At 41.9% G+C, this 18,635-nt stretch overlaps 1 protein-coding gene across 1 annotated transcript in view; it reads right to left on the bottom strand.

Annotated features, from left to right (window-relative positions):
- The window catches only part of IFT140 (intraflagellar transport 140), a 194,950-nt gene that overhangs the window by 33,257 nt on the left and 143,058 nt on the right, over positions 1-18,635 (bottom strand). The window lies entirely within an intron of this gene.

Raw genomic sequence — 18,635 nt, 5'->3', positions numbered from 1 at the left:
AGTAAACGGCCTGGGGCCAGAAGAGCTGTGTGTGTCAGTGTTGAGCCATCCACACTAGAGGAGCTGTGTGCCAGAGTTAATTTTGGCAGCAAATTTTGATTTAGTTTTAGTTATAGTCTTTTGACTAAAATGCCATTTTAGTTTTAGTTGTATATTAGTCTTTTGACTGAAATGCGATTTTAGTTTTAGTCGTATTTTAGTCATCTGAATTGTTTTAGTTTTAGTCATATTTTAGTCAACTAAAATCTCCAGTACATTTAGGTCGAATAAAATCTCATACATTTTAGTCAACTACAAATCGAATAGGTTTAGGTTAATTGTAATGCATTATTTAAACATTTCTCTAGAATTTCCAAATGAATTATATACTCCTGGAGTAAAAATCGAATACAGTAAACCCCCCTTCATTGCGGGGGTTACGTTCCGGACCCAGCCGCGAAAAGTGAAATTCCGCGAAATAGAAAAACCCTATTAAAATGCATTGTAGGCATGTTTTTTTTACTGTCACTGTACGTGTAGAAGCATTTTAAGGTCTTTAAACACACTTTTAAAACAATAGAAACTCATTTAAACACATAAAAGATACTGAGAGACAGAGCAAGAGCTATGGAAAACACAAAAATATTTCATTTTTAATGATTTATATAGTAAAATAACATTACAAAAAAAAACGCAAATTACCGGGACCGCAAAAACTGAACCGCGATGGAGCGGGGGATTACTGTAATATGTTATTATAAGGTTTGAACACGCACTACAGACACAGATTTAGCCATTGAGATATATAACATCTTTATAAATAAAACCAAGTTTCATAAACAGAAATATTGCTTTTTTACAAACCGAAGTGCAACTTTAAAATAAAAAAACCCCAAAAAACTGTAAACTCCATTGGCTGTAATGTCATTGCACATATTACCTGAATATATTACCAACATTAAATATTAGGGAAAAATATAAGAAAAGCCTTTTTCTTAATTGTTTAGTTTTCAGCAGCTTAGTAGATGCCTCTTACCTATGCTTATGCGGTGGTGCAATACATGTTTAAACTTTAATGTGCTATTATTACATGCTCTGGATGGAATTGTGTTGCCGATATAGAAATGGCCAGCAGAGGAGTGTTCATTTTGATGATGTCAATTTTTTATTTAGTATTAGTTATAGTCTTTTGACTAAAATGCCATTTTAGTTTTAGTTGTATTTTAGTCTTAAGACTAAAATGCCATTTTAGTTTTAGTTGTATTTTAGTCATCTGAATTGTTTTAGTTTTAGTCGTATTTTAGTCTACTAAAATTGTGTTTAGTCGACGAAAACGTTTTAGTCGGTTTTAGTCGACGAAATTAACACTGCTGTGTGCGTTAGTGTGAAGTCATCCACACTGAAGGAACCTGTGGTCTGTGTGACCAGCACAAAGAGCAGAGGTAGTGCTAAAGCGAGAGAGCCAGGTGGGCTAGTAATTTCAGTTGTTTATTTACTTGAGAAGAACCACTGCGTGGAAAAACCCATGTTACAAACTTTTTATTTTGCCTTTTAATAAAAATGGGCTACCAGGCTCTTAAAATATAGCACCTAACTACAGTGAATCACTGGAGAAACGCATCTGCAACTGAGCTAATGGTCCCCCATGTTACAATACAGTGGTGATCGAAAGTTTGGGCACCCCAAGTAAAAATTTGTATTAATGTGCATAAAGAAGCCAAGGAAAGATGGAAAAATCTCCAAAAGGCATCAAATTACAGATTAGATATTCTTATATGTCAACAAACGTTAGATTTTATTTCCATCATTCACACTTTCAAAATTACAGAAAACAAAAAAATGGTGTCTGCAAAAGTTTGGGCACCCTGCAGAATTTATAGCATGCACTGCCCCCTTTGCATGGCTGAGACCTGCCAGTGTCATGGATTGTTCTCAATCATAGTCTGGGAAGACCAGGTGATGTCAGTCTCAAAGGGTTTAAATGCCCAGACTCATCTGACCTTGCCCCAACAATCAGCACCATGGGATCTTCTAAGCAGTTGTCTAGAAAACTGAAACTGAAAATAGTTGACGCTCACAAAGCTGGAGAAGGCTATAAGAAGATAGCAAAGGGTTTTCAGAGGTCAATATCCTCTGTTCAGAATGTAATTAAGAAATGGCAGTCATCAGGACAGTGGAAGTTAAAGCAAGATCTGGAAGACCAAGAAAAATATCAGACAGAACAACTTGCAGGATTGTGAGAAAAACAATTCAAAACCCACATTTGACTGCACGATCCCTCCAGAAAGATCTGGCAGACACTGGAGTTGTGGTACACTATTCCACTATAAAGAGATACTTGTACAAATATGGTCTTCATGGAAGAGTCATCAGAAGAAAACCTCTTCTACATCCTCACCACAAAAATCAGCATTTGAACTTTGCAAATGAACATATAGACAATTTTGGAAACAGGTTCTGTGGACCGATGAGGTTAAAATTGAACTTTTTGGAAGGAATGAGCAAAGGTATGTTTGGAGAAGAAGGGGCACAGAATTTAATGAAAAGAACCTCTGTCCAACTGTTAAGCATGGGGGTGGCTCAATCATGCTTTGGGTTTGTATTGCAGCCAGTGGCATAGGGAACATCTCACGAGTAGAAGAAAAAATGGATTCAATAAAATTTTAGCAAATTTTGGATGGTAACTTGATGCCATCTGTGAAAAAGCTGAAGTTAAAGAGAGAATGGCTTCTACAAATGGATAATGATCCTAAACACACCTCGAAATCCATGGGGGATTTCATCAAGAGGCGTAAACTGAAGGTTTTGCCATGGCCTTCACAATCTCCTGACCTTAACATAATTGAAAATCTATGGATAGACCTTAAAAGAGCAGTGCGTGACAGACAGCCTAGAAATCTCAAAGAACTGGAAGACTTTTGTAAGGAAGAATGGGCAAAGATACCTCAAAAAAGAATTGAAAGACTCTTGGCTGGCTACAAAAAGCGTTTACAAGCTGTGATAATTGCCAAAGGGGGCAGTACAAGATATTAACTCTGCAGGGTGCCCAAACTTTTGCACACGCCATTTTTTTGTTTTCTCTTATTTTGAAAGTGTAAATGATGGAAATAAAATCTAATTATAAGAATGTCTAATCTGTAATCTGATGCCTTTTGGCGATTTTTCCATCTTTCCTTGGCTTCTTTATGCACATTAATACAAATTTTTACCTGGGGTGCCCAAACTTTCTTTCTCCACTATAGAATGGCCCAGACCTAAGTCCAATTGAGAATATGTCCATCCAATCTGACAGAGCTTGAACTATTTTGCAAAGTAGAATGGGCCAAACATTCACCCTCCAGATGTGCAAAGCTGGTAGAGACATCCCTAAAAAGACTTGCAGCTGTAATTGCAGCGGAAGGTGGTTCTACAAAGTATTGACTCAGGGGGGCTGAATACAAATGCACGCCACACTTTTCCCCGGGGTATGGATACTTCTTCAAGGCACTGTATACTGTATATCAAGTTGATCATTTTTTCATGTATATAAGTAATTGAAATTTTAAATCTGTGAGCAAACACTATTGAAAAGTCTTACATGGATGCCAAATAAAACTGCCCAGATTGCCCTTTTCTAATTTTTGCTGAAAAAAAAGGACATCTTGCATTAAAACGTGCATGAGTCACAAGAAAATGTTGCAGTAGCTATAGGTTCTCAGCAAACACTATGGCGTTCTATGCAGTCTATAGTGGTTAGATGGGTGTTTGCAGATTGTCTAACTAAGCACATGTGGCTTTGTAAAAACCGCAGAGCTTTACATTATTTACAGTCAGCCCATGCTGTATCAGTATGTATAGCTGATTAGACGGAGAGGATGAGGTGTGTACCCTAGTCTTCCTCTGGACACTCATCACATCAGAAACTGTTGCACAGCAGCCCCTGATAACATTTTCCTGCTATAACAGTGACGCAACTACATAAGGTGGGGTCCATCCTTGTAGCTGAGAGGGACGTGATTGCTGGGGGCATCTGAAGGCTCTACATGCTAAAGCACTTGTGCAGATCTGTGTACTCCGTCTAAGAATGTGTAATTAGGCCTTTAAATAAGAAATAAAAGAAGACAATTTTATGGTCAAACTGACTACTGCACCATTTAATGGGGGCAATCGTAAGTTCAGAAACAGAGTGTGAAGAATTGTACTGCAGCAACTGTTAAAATCCATTTTTTTTTTTGAGCAAACATCAAAACCAGCATTGTATAGCTTATATGATTTAAAATGCAACATTGAGGCCTCTTTCACACGTTGTCAGTTCTGCTCAGCGGGGGATCGATCCGCCGATCCCGCTGAGCAGGCAGATGGCAGCTCCGTCTCCGATCTGTGTGCAGAGATAGAGCTGTCAGATCCCCGCTGTCCACTATGGGAAGATTGGATGAGAACGGACTGCCTGTCCGTTCTCATCCGATCCAATCCTCCAGACGGATGTAAAATAGGGTTTCCATCCGTCTGGATTTCACAGACAGGATCGGGTCGGAGAGCAGCGAGAGTCAGCGGACATGTCACCGCTGACATCCGCTGCCCCATAGGGATACATGGAGCATCCAATCAAGTCCGCCTAAAAAACTTACAGGCGGATTGGATCGGATCGCCCGTGTGAAAGGGGCCTTATTCATAGCTTTAATTGATCCAGCTGCTTTCTTTCCATTAGAAATAAAGATCTAATAAGATTTGTAACGGAGGGATTTTTTGTGGCTGGGTGACAATGCTATATCATAAACCTCATCCCCAAAGTAATGTATACAAGAAAGCAGGTCTGTGATGGGATTATAGCGGGATTGATTTGTGATCGATCATATTGCCCTCGGGTGGGATCTGCACTTTGGAAAATTGCACACTGCGGTTTTTGATCACTGTGAGAGCAGTGGTCAATTCCATCCGGTAAGAGGCCAGTATTGCATGCGGTGGAGGTGTAGACCATTTGGATTGCCCACTCAACATACCAATTATGCACACTAAGGGTGTTTAACACATATGGACTGACCTTGCTTTTGTGGACATTTTATATATTTTGTTATATTTTATTTATTTTAGTCTGGATGGTTAGCGCTGCATTTTACTACACTTTGTTTATAGCGGTGCCATAAGGTAGAAAGCAAAAATGTAAATTTACATATTTTATTCAGTACATAGTTAAAATCAGATTATTAAAAATGATTCACACATGCCAATTAGATAATCACAGTTCTATATTGCATAGGTTGTTGTAGTGTATTGTCTAATCCCGACATGTTTCACTGATGTTGGCTTCTTCAGGGGATTTGGGGACCACTACTGGTCAACCGACCAAGAAACCACCACTACGAACCTGCTAAACTGTCTACACCTAGTGGGGAAGGGGGCACCTTGTGGCCACAGGAGGCATAAACAGACTGAGATGTGTATAATTGGCAATAAATCTAGCATGATGGCGCCTAAATATTATGGTAACTGCCGAACACAGAAATAGATGAACTATTGAAGTAAGGCAGTAATACATGGGTCACCCTTGTCATTCTGCAGGTAAAAAATGTGCAATAAATATTTGTAAGACATTGCACCAGAGATCAGCAGATCGTGAGTGCGATGCCTGGATCCTGCAGTACACTGTCTGTGCGTACCTCCGATATGGGCAGACAGTTACTAAATGGCAGGAAGAATCCATTGATTAAAAGAGAACTCACCAGCACCCTCGCATTGTATAGAGAACTACAAGCCATCGGCCGCAAGGGCTGAAGGTAGATGTACAGTGGGTACGGAAAGTATTCAGACCCCCTTAAATTTTTCACTCTTTGTTATATTGCAGCCATTTGCTAAAATCATTTAAGTTCATTCTTCTTCCTCATGAATGTACACATAGCACCCCATATTGACAGAAAAACACAGAATTGTTGACATTGTTGCAGATTTATTAAAAAAGAAAAACTGAAGTATCACATGGTCCTAAGTATTCAGACCCTTTGCTCAGTATTTAGTAGAAGCCCCCTTTTGATCTAATACAGCCAGGAGTCTTTTTGGGAAAGATGCAACAAGTCTTTCACACCTGGATTTGGGGATCCTCTGCCATTCCTCCTTGCAGATCCTCTCCAGTTCTGTCAGGTTGGATGGTAAACGTTGGTGGACAGCCATTTTTAGGTCTCTCCAGAGATGCTCAATTGGGTTTAAGTCAGGGCTCTGGCTGGGCCATTCAAGAACAGTCACGGAGTTGTTGTGAAGCCACTCCTTCGTTATTTTAGCTGTGTGCTTAGGGTCATTGTCTTGTTGGAAGGTAAACCTTCGGCCCAGTTTGAGGTCCAGAGCACTCTGGAGAAGGTTTTTGTCCAGGATATCCCTGTACTTGGCCGCATTCATCTTTCCCTCGATTGCAACCAGTCATCCTGTCCCTGCAGCTGAAAAACACCCCCACAGCATGATGCTGCCACCACCATGCTTCACTGTTGGGACTGTATTGGCAGTGCCTGGTTTTCTCCACACATACCGCTTAGAATGAAGGCCAAAAAGTTCTATTTTGGTCTCATCAGACCAGAGAATCTTATTTCTCACCATCTTGGAGTCCTTCAGGTGTTTTTTAGCAAACTCCATGCGGGCTTTCATGTGTCTTACACTGGGGAGAGGCTTCCGTCGGGCCACTCTGCCATAAAGCCCCGACTGGTGGAGGGCTGCAGTGATGGTTGACTTTCTACAACTTTCTCCCATCTCCTGACTGCATCTCTGGAGCTCAGCCACAGTGATCATTGGGTTCTTCTTTACCTCTCTCATCAAGGCTCTTCTCCCCCGATAGCTCAGTTTGGCCTAATGGCCAGCTCTAGGAAGGGTTCTGGTCGCCCCAAACATCTTCCATTTGAGGATTATGGAGGCCACTGTGCTCTTAGGAACCTTAAGTGCAGCAGAAATCTTTTTGTAACCTTGGCCAGATCTGTGCCTTGCCACAATTCTGTCTCTGAGCTCTTCAGGCAGTTCCTTTGACCTCATGATTCTCATTTGCTCTGACATGCATTGTGATCTGGAAGGTCTTATATAGATAGGTGTGTGGCTTTCCTTATCAAGTCCAATCAGTATAATCAAACACAGCTGGACTCAAAAGAAGGTGTAGAACCATCTCAAGGATGATCAGAAGAAATGGAAAGCACCTGAGTTAAATATATGAGTGTCACAGCAAAGGGTCTGAATACTTAGGACCATGTGATATTTCAGATTTTCTTTTTTAATAAACCTGCAACAATGTCAACAATTCTGTGTTTTTCCGTCAATATGGGGAGCTATGTGTACATTCATGAGGAAGAAGAATGAACTTAAATGATTTTAGCAAATGGCTGCAATATAACAAAGAGTGAAAAATTTAAGGGGGTCTGAATACTTTCCGTACCCACTGTAGTTAATTTATTCAAAGAACTCTTTAAATGAATGACGGCCATGTGGGCGGATCCCTGCACAGCTAAGCTATTTTTTTTACTTCTGACAGCGGGTGCGGGGAGAAGATACCCCAGCTGCTGTCACGGGGGGCACGGAATGGAGGCAGGAGCTTAAACATGTTACATGAAAGTATGGGTGAAACATGTAACATATTCCAAAGGTGAACTTATCCTTTAAACAGGTTTATTTTGTGCCAGGAATGGAAAGGCTTCCTCACAGTAAGAGCTGTGAAAATGTGTTATAGACTCCCTCAAGATCTTGTTTTGGACAGCTCAGTAGTTTGTTTGAAAAAAGTGCTGGATGCATTTCTAAATGCACAAAATATAACTGGATATCAACATAAGTTATAACAGCAGGTAATGTTGATGAAGGGAATATCCCATTGCCTCCTGGGGGATCAATGTGGAATTTTGATCCCCTCAGGAGCAAATTGGATCATGCTTACTTTTGTAAGAGTCCGTTCACACTGGGGCGACCTGTCAGGCGACCTGGTCGCCTGACAGGTCGCCGTAGGTCGCCTTCCATAGAGAAGCTGTGGACCCATTCTAATAGGAGCGACACAAGTCGCTCCGACTTAGAAAAAGGGTCCGGAGCTTCTTTGGGGCGGCCCGGAGCGACCTGCATAGACTTCAATGATATCAAGTCCGTGCCGGCCGCCCCGAGGTAGCGGTGCGAGCAGCGCACTGCAACTTCACAGGTCGCCCCGGGAAGTAGCGTCGCCCCAGTGTGAACGGGGTCTAAGGGTTCTGTATATAGGAGGTATTCTATTCATTTTTTCTGTTGGTTGAAGTAGATGGACGTGTCTTTTTTTCAACCTAACTATGTAACTATGTCAAAAATGAACATCAATTTGATCCCATTTGATTGGCAATTGGCAAATCGTATGTTACAAACACAAAAATTGTCAAGCTAAATTCCCTCTGATGTAGTGATAGTCTATTAGCTTTAAGGCCCCTTTCACACTTGTGCGACTTCAAAGTCGCGCGATTTTACTGCGATTTTGATGCAAGTTTGACTGGGCTTATAATGTCTTTTCCTCAAAACGCACCAAAATCATGCACAAGTGTGAAAGGGGCCTAAGGTCTGCAGAAATATATATATTTTTTTAACTTTACTTTTACTTTTTTTTTTTTACTTTAAATTGCTGCTTCCAGGTTTGAGCCATAGCTTGGAGAGGATCTGTGTAAAGGCAGGGACTGGCTATTCATGCAGAGGCCAACTTTGCACATTGCCCCTCGCCTTGTAGAATAAGGCAGTAAGTTAGGATCCTCCCACCAAGGCATCAGAAACCAGGGGACCCAAAGAGAGAGACTTAAAGCATTTGTTACCTCAACACTTCATATTCCTGATATGTGCCTGATGTACCATGTACTTGTATGAGAAAGCATCCTGTTCTCTTTGTATTGCTTCCTTTATGTGAAATTCCTGGTGTTCCTGGCAGTCGGTGTGCTTAGTGTGGTCAGTTTTTAATAGGAAAGCAGAGGGACTGCCAGGAACACCAGGGATTTCACATAAAGGAAGCAATACAAAAAGAGAACAGGATACCTGCTAGGAACTCAGTGTGCTCTCCTCCAATGATCAGACTTTGTCCTGACATGCCCCCGCTGCACAGCCATTCACTGGGAAGCTCTGTGTCCTGCTGCTTCTCCTCCCCCCAGCTCTTACGCAGTTGAGAACAGAAAGAATCTGATCACTTATAAAAAAGGCAAAAAAAAGGTATTTATATATATATTTTTTTTAAATCTATACAAAAAAGATTTTTTTTTTGGGTTGTTTTACAATGTGATTGTTTACAATCACTTTAAGCCCAGCTCTGTCTGTAACTCAGCTTTAGGGCTTATTTTCATCTATGTGTTGCCGCAACGCACATTACATGTATTGACTGATTGTGGTGCCATTCATTTTGAAGAGCATCCCAACGCACCATAGTACATTGCTGTGAGTTGCTACAAAAACGTGTCCTTTCTTGATAAGTGGGGTATTTTTGTACGTCGTAGACCCCACTATTTTTTCTGGACGGCCCTAATGCACCGCACAAATGTAAATGGGCCCTCAAGACAATGCAGGGTGAGAATTTCTGAAGAGGCACGAATACAGATTCTGCTGTCAGTAAGCCGGAATCAGGTTAAATAATGAGCCGGAGAAATGAATTCTCTAGGGACTCAGCAGACAGCACTGCAGGCACCTGAAAACCAGTAAAGGCCCGTACACACGTACCGATCGTCGGCATACAAACGTCGGTGGACGAAGGATCTGCCGATTGTACGCGTGTTAGTATGGTGCCTCCGACAGATGTCTGCGCACAATCCGCGGACAAAAGTCTTTCTTGCAAACATGAAAATTTTTGTATGCCGACACCAGAACGGACGATTGTTCGCCTGTCAGTACACAATTCGGCCGACAGACCGCAGATTTGCAAGACTGGGCATGCTCAGAAAATTAAAAACACAGGGAAAGTTAACCATTACATGACATCACTTCTGCAGTCAGCTGAAGTCTGCAGACAAAATTCTTGTGCTGTCCTTGTGCTGTCTTTGCACTTTTCAACAGACACCGACATCCCGGGAAGAAAAGAGGAACATTTGTATGCCGACCATCGGTACGTGTGTACGGGGCTTTAGAGAGATATCAAACAATTGTGATACTCAGCAAATTCCATAATCATGTCCATCTGTCAGATCACTTGTGGGAGAATCTGGAACTGCTTGTCAGAATAGCCCTTCCTGTAGCCTTTGTCAGGAAAGTGATTTTAAAAATAGTTCTGAGGTCTCTAAAAAGTGAATGTTCCATTGTATCCGCCTAATAAATGCCTTACTATAAATTTATTTATATATTTCCCAGAAAAAAGTATATGAATTGGAATTTTACAAAAACTGCCATTGAGAAGCTATTTGTTATATGAAAGTGTTACTTCTATCAGCCTCCACCCAAAATTAAATTCATTCCTGTGAAATGGCCTTCTGGCCTTCCTGTGCTTCTAACTTCTACTCATGCAAGGATTTGACCTTGACATGTGCGTCATTTCCTGTAAACTGGTCTGAAAGTGCATACAATGTTATCTTCCTTCTATCAATTACTAACCCCCCATGTGATGGAGATGAAGAGAGAAAGACATGTTTAAAGTCCAGCCTTGATCTATTAAAATGTTGGTGACCCACATGGGCAATACACTCCTTTTAGAGAAATATATCTACCAACACAGGGGTCGGCCACATAAATTTGAAAGATTGTGGTCCCCTTGGCTTCATACCCCAGGGGTGTCCTCCAAGGAACTGGTATTGACGAGGATCTTGCAATGTCACGCGAACGAGAATAATCGGAGGGATTAGCAAGGTAACATGCCTCCGCGATACAATCTACTGGGACTCCAGGATCTTATACCGACCCTTGAAATTTTAAGTTACATGTAGACACCTATGTGTATACTATATGTGGGAGGCCTGTTAGGTGCGGAGTTAGACTTGACACAAAGAGGTTCTGAGGTTTGAGACTGTTAATTCCATTTTTTTTTGTTCCCGGAATGTTTGTTATGTACAGATACACAGGGCTTTTTTTCAGTGGGAACACAGGGGAACGCAGTTCCGGCACCTCCAGCACTGAATGCATGTAATGAAAGGGGTTCTGGGGTGGGCTGCAGAGTCTATTGATTGAGGTCTATTGTTGCTGGTGGGGGATCTATTGTTGCTGAAGGTGGGTCTTATGTTGCTGTGGGGTCAGTTGTTGCTAGGAGGAATCCACTGTTGAGGTACTGTTCCTGGGTCCCCAGGAAGACGTCATCTATGACGAAACGCGTCGGGAAGGCGTGCTGACGTCACCACGTGATACCCGGAAGTCGGGCGGCTGTGTTCTGGTGGAATCTGCCGACATTAGCGCTATTATTCCTTTTCACATGTGAGTTTTTTTACCTTATTCATAAAGTGTTCCCCTACGTACTTCACTATCTGTGGCCCCCTTCTTTTATGTTTCGCTTGGGAGTGTCGGGCCCGGACTGTTTTAGTGCGGTGGCTGGTCTAAGATCGCGGCTCCCTGCTGGACTTGACAGAGAGAGGCATCACGCCATCTACTGGATCCCAACATATCTGATGTTTGTCTTTATCTTCCCTCTGGTAAGCGTTTAGCGTGCCCTTAGCATGCAGCACTGATTGTGGAGGAAGTCACGTTATATGGTGAAGGATTCCTTTCTTGCACCCGGCACTTGGACTCTTTATTTTCTATATCTATATATGGACATTATGTTATGAATAGATTAATTCACTGCTATGGTTTATTCAATTGGATATTATGGTATAATTTGAAGCAAAATTCACTGTCATAATATTTTTTTTCAGATTGATTTTAGTATCATTGTGTCAATTTATCGCGGCTTTTCTTTTGCATTTACTATTTTGGTGTTTCCCACTACAGCTGCAGCTTTTCACATTTATATTTTGTATTGCTTCCATTCATTTTGGTTTATTCACCTTTTACTTTTGTGCTTAGCGCGTTTTTTTTTTTTTATACGAATCCGTTTTCATCTGCTTCCGTCAATGTCCGTTTTTTGGAACAGATGAATGCCCTATTTTTCATCCGTCAAAAAAACAGATCGGATGAAAAACGGATGTAAACGGACAAACGGTCCGTTTTTCATCCGTTTTTGCATTGGTAGTGGATGTAAAAAAAACGGATGAAAAAACGGATGAAAAACTGATACATTTTGACGTGACTGAACTGATGAACTGAACGGACCGTATGTGTGAAAGGGGCCTAAAGGCCCGTACACACGATAAGAAAATCGGAAGTAAAATTTAGTCTGATGAACGATCGATGGCATGGTGCTTTTGACAGCCGATTACGAATTTTCGGACGACAAAAGCTAAAGGTGCAGGCTATAAAATTGTTATGGTACATGAACACAACGTCCGATTTTCATTTAATTTGTACAGTTTTCATCCAAAAAAAATCTTTTAGAGCAAGAATAAGCATGCAACAAAAGAATACATACGAAACAATTCAACACATGATATCACTTCTGAAGTTGAATTCTGTCGTATGAGAATTTTCGTATGAAAGTAACGTCTTCACTTTCGATTTGAGACTATCATGCAACAAAAAACAGATGAAAATTCGTCCAAAAAATCGAATCATGTGTACGAGGCTTTACAAATAAAAACAAGGGGAAAAAAATACAAATAAAAAACCGCACTACAAAACACATAAAAACACATTGCAGCGCATGCACAAACATACCGCAACACATATTGTCTGCGCATGTCAACAAATGGTGTAAGGCTTCCCTTAGAGAAAAGTCAATATTAAAAAAAAAAATAAAAAAATCCCACACACACTCTTTAGCTAAACCACACCCAAAAATGAAAAAAAAATAATAGTTTAGCATTTTAGATTGAAAATTGAACTTTTTGTTGCATAGATTTGTAAATTGAAAACTCGCTGCCTCTTTGTCCCATTGCTCTGTTGAAGCACTGCTGCCTCCATTAGAGTTCAACACACCTGGGAGTGTCTGATGCCTGTGTCCCCCACTGTGTGCTGTGGTTCCTTCTTCAGATCCTCTACATCAGGGGTGTCAAACTCAATTTCATTGCGGGCCGCATCAGCACTATGGTTGCCCTCAAAGGGCCTGTTGCATCTGTAAGACTAGATTTCCAGAGCTACCCACTCCCCCTTAAATCAGATGTCAAGAGCTTACCCCCTCCCCATCAGAAGTCAAGAAAATCCCACCATCCCTTACATCACAGTGCACCCCCCTTACTTTGTGTTGCTGCCAGAAAGAAACTGGGGGCAGAGCTGGGAAGCGGAAAGTGCAAATATAGAGATCAGGGGAGGAGGAGATGAAGGGGTGCTGCCACTGCATGAGAAGCACAGAATCTGTAGGAGGAGTTCTATCCTCAGCTCTGCTGCCAACGGTAGGCGAGACGTCAGGGTAGAGACGAGGGGGTTGCATCAGTTGGCTGGCGGGCTGGATTCAGCCCACAGGCCTTGTGTTTGACACATGTGCTCTACTTCATTACGGGACTCAGCAACGACATAGGGGGTGGAAGATTGAACCACAGCATAGCAGGGGACATAGGCTTCTAACACTCCAGTAAGTATTGAATGCTGAGGAGACTAATGAAGGCTTCAGCGTTTCAATTGAGCGAAGGTAGGAGCCATGGGCCAGCAGGAAGGTGGGTAGAAGACCTTTTCTTTTGCAGGGACATGCTATTTAGATTTTTTGTGTGATGACAGTGTTGCCCTTAAAGTAAATGCAAACATTGGTGGATGCTGTACAGAGACCACACACAGAGCAGTAGTCTTCATCTGCAGCCCACTGCCAGGCAAGAGGACATTTTATTAAACTGACCCTGTCTGGGGGTCTACAAAATCATAAAGGAAAAAGCCTGGAAGAAAAACAGCTTTATAGATAGCGGTCTATTGGTAAAATTTCCCACTGTAGAAAAGCTCCCGGTGATGATCTGTTTTGACTCCTCCGGCTGGTCAAATAGTAGGTCCCCTCACCAGAGATGTATAGTAACTAAGTAGAACTACTTCACTACTGTACTTAAGTACCGAAAGGCGGTATCTGTACTTTCCTGAAGTAGACTTTTTTTCTCTTACTTCCACTTTTACTTCACTACATTTTTTCAATGATTTCAATACTTCTACTCCAATAATTTTTTTTTGTGCTGCATAGTTACTCGTTACAATTATAAAAATTACCACTGCCAGAACAGTAGATGGCAGGTTTCATGAAGCTCAAAACATGTGTATTATCAGTGCATACGAAAATAAATGATACTGTATGTATAAATAAAAGCTGCATTTGAAATAATAAAAAACAATATGATGTTCAAACTTTTGACTTCTTTCTTTAATAACTACATAACACAGTACTTGTACTTTTACTTTCAGTACTTGAGTAGCAATTTTTTTTTTCAAAACTACTGGTACTTTTACTTTCAGTACTTGAGTAGCAAAATTAAAAAAAAACTACTTGCAATACTTAAGTACAAAAAATGTTGAATACTTTAGTACTTCTACTCAAGTCACTTTTTGATCGAGCACTTCCACTTCTACACAAGTCACTTTTTGATCGAGCACTTGTACTTTTACTCAAGTATGGGTTTTGAGTACTTTATACAACTCTGCCCCTCACTGGCTGCTGTGGTTCCTCCTGCTGACCCCTAGTTACTGCAGAGCACAATAGGAATGTAGATAGGAACTATAGTGGCCAGAGCAGAACACGCTATTCCACACATCTGGAAGCGTGGACTCAGATCGGGGCCTGGAACTCTGCTGCAGCATGAAACTTTAGCAAATGGGAAACTTTCAAAAGAAAAAAAAAAAAAAAGACAGTTTTGGGTCTGTAATGATGGGCTTCGATAGGCATGTGTAGTGTAGTGTGTGTGTGTGTGTATACAGCAGTTTGAAATGCTTCTGCGATCATTCAGAATTAATTGTGGGGGCAGCTGATCTGCATTGGATCTGTTTAATGAGCTTTTGCGTTCCTGTAGCGCTTTTTTTCTGGTGAGGGAAGCAATGTTGAAGCCAGCAAAAGCCTGTCAACACAGTCACAGGCCCTTAAAAAGTAGATTTTTACAGCACCATGTATGGTGAAAACAACTTTTAACATAGAAACATAGAATGTGTCGGCAGATAAGAACCATTTGGCCCATCTAGTCTGCCCAATATATCTGAATCCTATGAATAGTCCCTGGCCCTATCTTATATGAAGGATAGCCTTATGCCTATCCCATGCATGCTTAAACTCCTTCACTGTATTTGCAGCTACCACTTCTGCAGGAAGGTTATTCCATGCATCCACTACTCTCTCAGTAAAGTAATACTTCCTCATATTACTTTTAAACCTTTGCCCCTCTAATTTAAAACTGTGTCCTCTTGTGGTAGTCTTTCTTCTTTTAAATATGCTCTCCTCCTTTACCGAGTTGATTCCCTTTATGTATTTAAAAGTTTCTATCATATCCCCTCTGTCTCTTCTTTCTTCCAAGCTATACATGTTAAGGTCCTTTAACCTTTCCTGGTAAGTTTTTTCCTGCAATCCATGTACTAGTTTAGTAGCTCTTCTCTGAACTCTCTCTAGAGTATCTATATCCTTCTGGAGATATGGCCTCCAGTACTGCGCACAATACTCCAAGTGAGGTCTCACCAGTGTTCTGTACAGCGGCATAAGCACTTCTCTCTTTCTACTGCTTATACCTCTCCATATACATCCAAGCATTCTGCTGGCATTTCGTGCTGCTCTATTACATTGTCTTCCCACCTTTAAGTCTTCTGAAATAATTACTCCTAAATCCCTTTCCTCAGATACTGAGGTCAGGACTGTGTCAAATATTCTATATTCTGCCCTTGGGTTTTTAATGGGAACTACAAATGGGCTTTCAGCAGTGGGAATAGCCTGGTGGCTCAGTAAACAGTGACTGATAAAATACTTGACTGTAGAATTTACAGTAACTGTAGTAATCAGCAGTAAAATGCATAAAAAAAGGTTTTCTTTTCATAAAGAATATTCAATTGCTTTTGTGTGTTGGAAGGGCCCTTTAATCGTAAGACTGTTTATGGTAAGGATCTCACTGGTGCCCTCTTCTGGCAGTAGAGCACTGTCACACTTCTGTGTTGGATTAAAGAACAACTCAAGGCTCCTGTATTACAGTCTATACATGGACTAAATCCAGTTACAAGTAAACAAAAAACCTTGATCACAAGATGCTCCGCTGCAGTTTCAAAGACCCGCACAGACCTAGCCCCAGATGTGGTTTGTCCTCCACTCTGAAAGCAATCACAGTCAGAAAAGAAAGTACCCCAACTCCACAGTAAATATCCACAATCTGCGTTGATTTATGGATCCAATATACAGAAGACCATCGGAGCTTGTTTCACTCATAATGAGTTTATTAGGATTAATAACCTCAGCATGAGTGAAAAGTGTCATAGTGAGGAGCTCCGGGGGTCTGCTGTACATTGGATCCATCAATAAATACAGGTTGAGGCTTTTTACTCTAAAGCCCCGTACACACGTACCGAATGTCGGCCGAACGATCGGCCGTCTTTTGTCCGGTGCTGTCCTGTCGGCTGAAAAGTGCTAAAGACTGCACACAAATTTTGTCGGCCAACAACAGCCGACTGCAGAAGTGATGTCATGTGATGGTTAACTTTCCGCGTGTTTTTTCTTTTCTGAGCATGCCCAGTCTTGCTGTTTGTCGGCCGAATTCTGTACTGACTGGCGAACAATCAGCCGTTCTGGTGACGGCCAACAAAAATTTTAAAGTCTGCACGCCAGATTCTGTTCGGCCGAAAATTCGCTGTCGGTTGTCGGAAGCATCATACTAACAAGCCGACAATCGGCCGATCGTTCGGCGGCCGAATATTTACGGCCGACAATCGCTACGTGTGTACGGGGCTTAAGGCGGTCCGTTCCCATCCGATTTCCCCCATAGATATGCATAGGGAACTGACAGCTGTGTCTCCGCACACAGCGCGGAGACACCTCTGTCATCCTCCTGCTCAGCGGGGGATTGGCGATTTGATCCCCCGCTGAGAAAAACGGAATCCGTCCGATGGACGGATAGTGTGAAAGGGGCCTTAGGGCTAATTTACACTGGCAGTTGAGGGGGATAAAAACACATGATTAAGCAATGTTTTTACTGGCACCCACCCAACCGCTCCCCCTTAAACTGCAAAAGCAGCCGGGGGTGTACACATGCCACAGCAGGAGTGAAACCCCCTGTCATGTTTGGTGGGCACCAACGCTTGCCCAATGCAACCCATTGAAGTGACTGGGCAATCACATGCACTTATGGTGCACTAGTGGTGTTGCATTTAGGGGGTTAAAAAAAGGCAGTAAGAAGGTGACATTATGCTTCCTCACCACTTGTCAAACGCATCTACAAAGCAGTGGATCACTTTTCAGAGGCGTGGAAGTCCTTGCTGCATGTGTAAATGAGCCCTTATGTACTTTTCTTACTGTGATAGAAAAAAAATTCCCTTTCCTTCGCTGACTGAGCCAAATCCTCCTTCATTTGTGTCTCACATGCTCCTCTTCCCAAACACTGCAGCTCGCAGTGAGAACATTTCAGCAAGAGTCAGTTATTGTCAATCCAGAGTAGTTGGCAGGACTAGGCATGACCAGGTGCTGACTGAGTCTACAGGCTCTACAGTCAATCCTATGACGAAATTGGGCGGTACCAGACGTGCCGTGACCACGCCCCCAAGCCATCTTTTATACGATTGAATGCTGCAGCCTGTGTTTTCTCCATTGTGTATTTAAGATATGCCTGCTTGTCTCTACGAACATATGAGTGTAATAACTTAAATCACCTTTGTTTTAAACTGTATCACTCTATGTGCCCTGTGTTCCCTTTTTACATCTATGTGGTTCCCATGTGTCCTCCTGAGGCCCCTTTCACACAGGCGGACCGTTCAGATCCGCCTGTCAGTTTTTTTGGCGGATCTGAACAGTCCCCCCATGCATCCCTATGGGGCATCGGATGTCAGCAAAGACATATCCGCTGACATCCGATCCGTCAAATCTGGATGAATGGAAACCCTATTTTCCATCCGTCCAGCGGATCGGATGAGAATGGACCGACGGTCCGTTCCCATCCGATTCCCCCATAGAGATGTATAGGGCTCTAACAGCTGTGTCCCCGCACACAGTGCGGAGAAAGGCTGTCATTCTCCTGCTCAGCGGGGGATCGATCCCCCCGCTGAGATAAACGGAGTCCGCCGACGGAGCGGAAAGTGTGAAAGAGCCCTTAGAGTACATTTTGAAGGTCTTTTCTGATGATCTGCACCTGATGGGTTTAACCCCTTTATGCGCATTTGGCTTTTCCATTAGTTTGGAAGCCAACATCATCTAGTAAGAAGCCATTTGTCTCTTTGCTGTACTGGGGGCTTCCATTTGTTTTCTCTGCCGTGAGATTAGCGCCGTCTCCACCTGCATGCTGGGACTTGTGGTTCTACTATACAGCACAAAGTTTTTTTTATCATTGGATTTTTTTCCTATTCATGGACTTTTCATATGGACTTCTCACTATCAAAAATGTTTCTGGATTTATGTGCACATATATTTAAGAATTTCCTTTAATATCCATTACTATTTAGCGCTACACATTTTTTATAATAAAAACATCCAGCGTGCATTAGGCCTAAAGGTTTCAAAACTGGTTCCATCCGAATGACCTTCTCGTTGTTCAGCATAAATTGAATTACACATATGTCAGTAATACTTTCCTCGA

This window comes from Pelophylax lessonae (genome assembly GCF_965119305.1).
Source record: "Pelophylax lessonae genome assembly, chromosome: 6".
In the NCBI taxonomy this organism is placed as follows: domain Eukaryota; kingdom Metazoa; phylum Chordata; class Amphibia; order Anura; family Ranidae; genus Pelophylax; species Pelophylax lessonae.
This window is presented reverse-complemented; position numbering and strand designations above follow the sequence as displayed.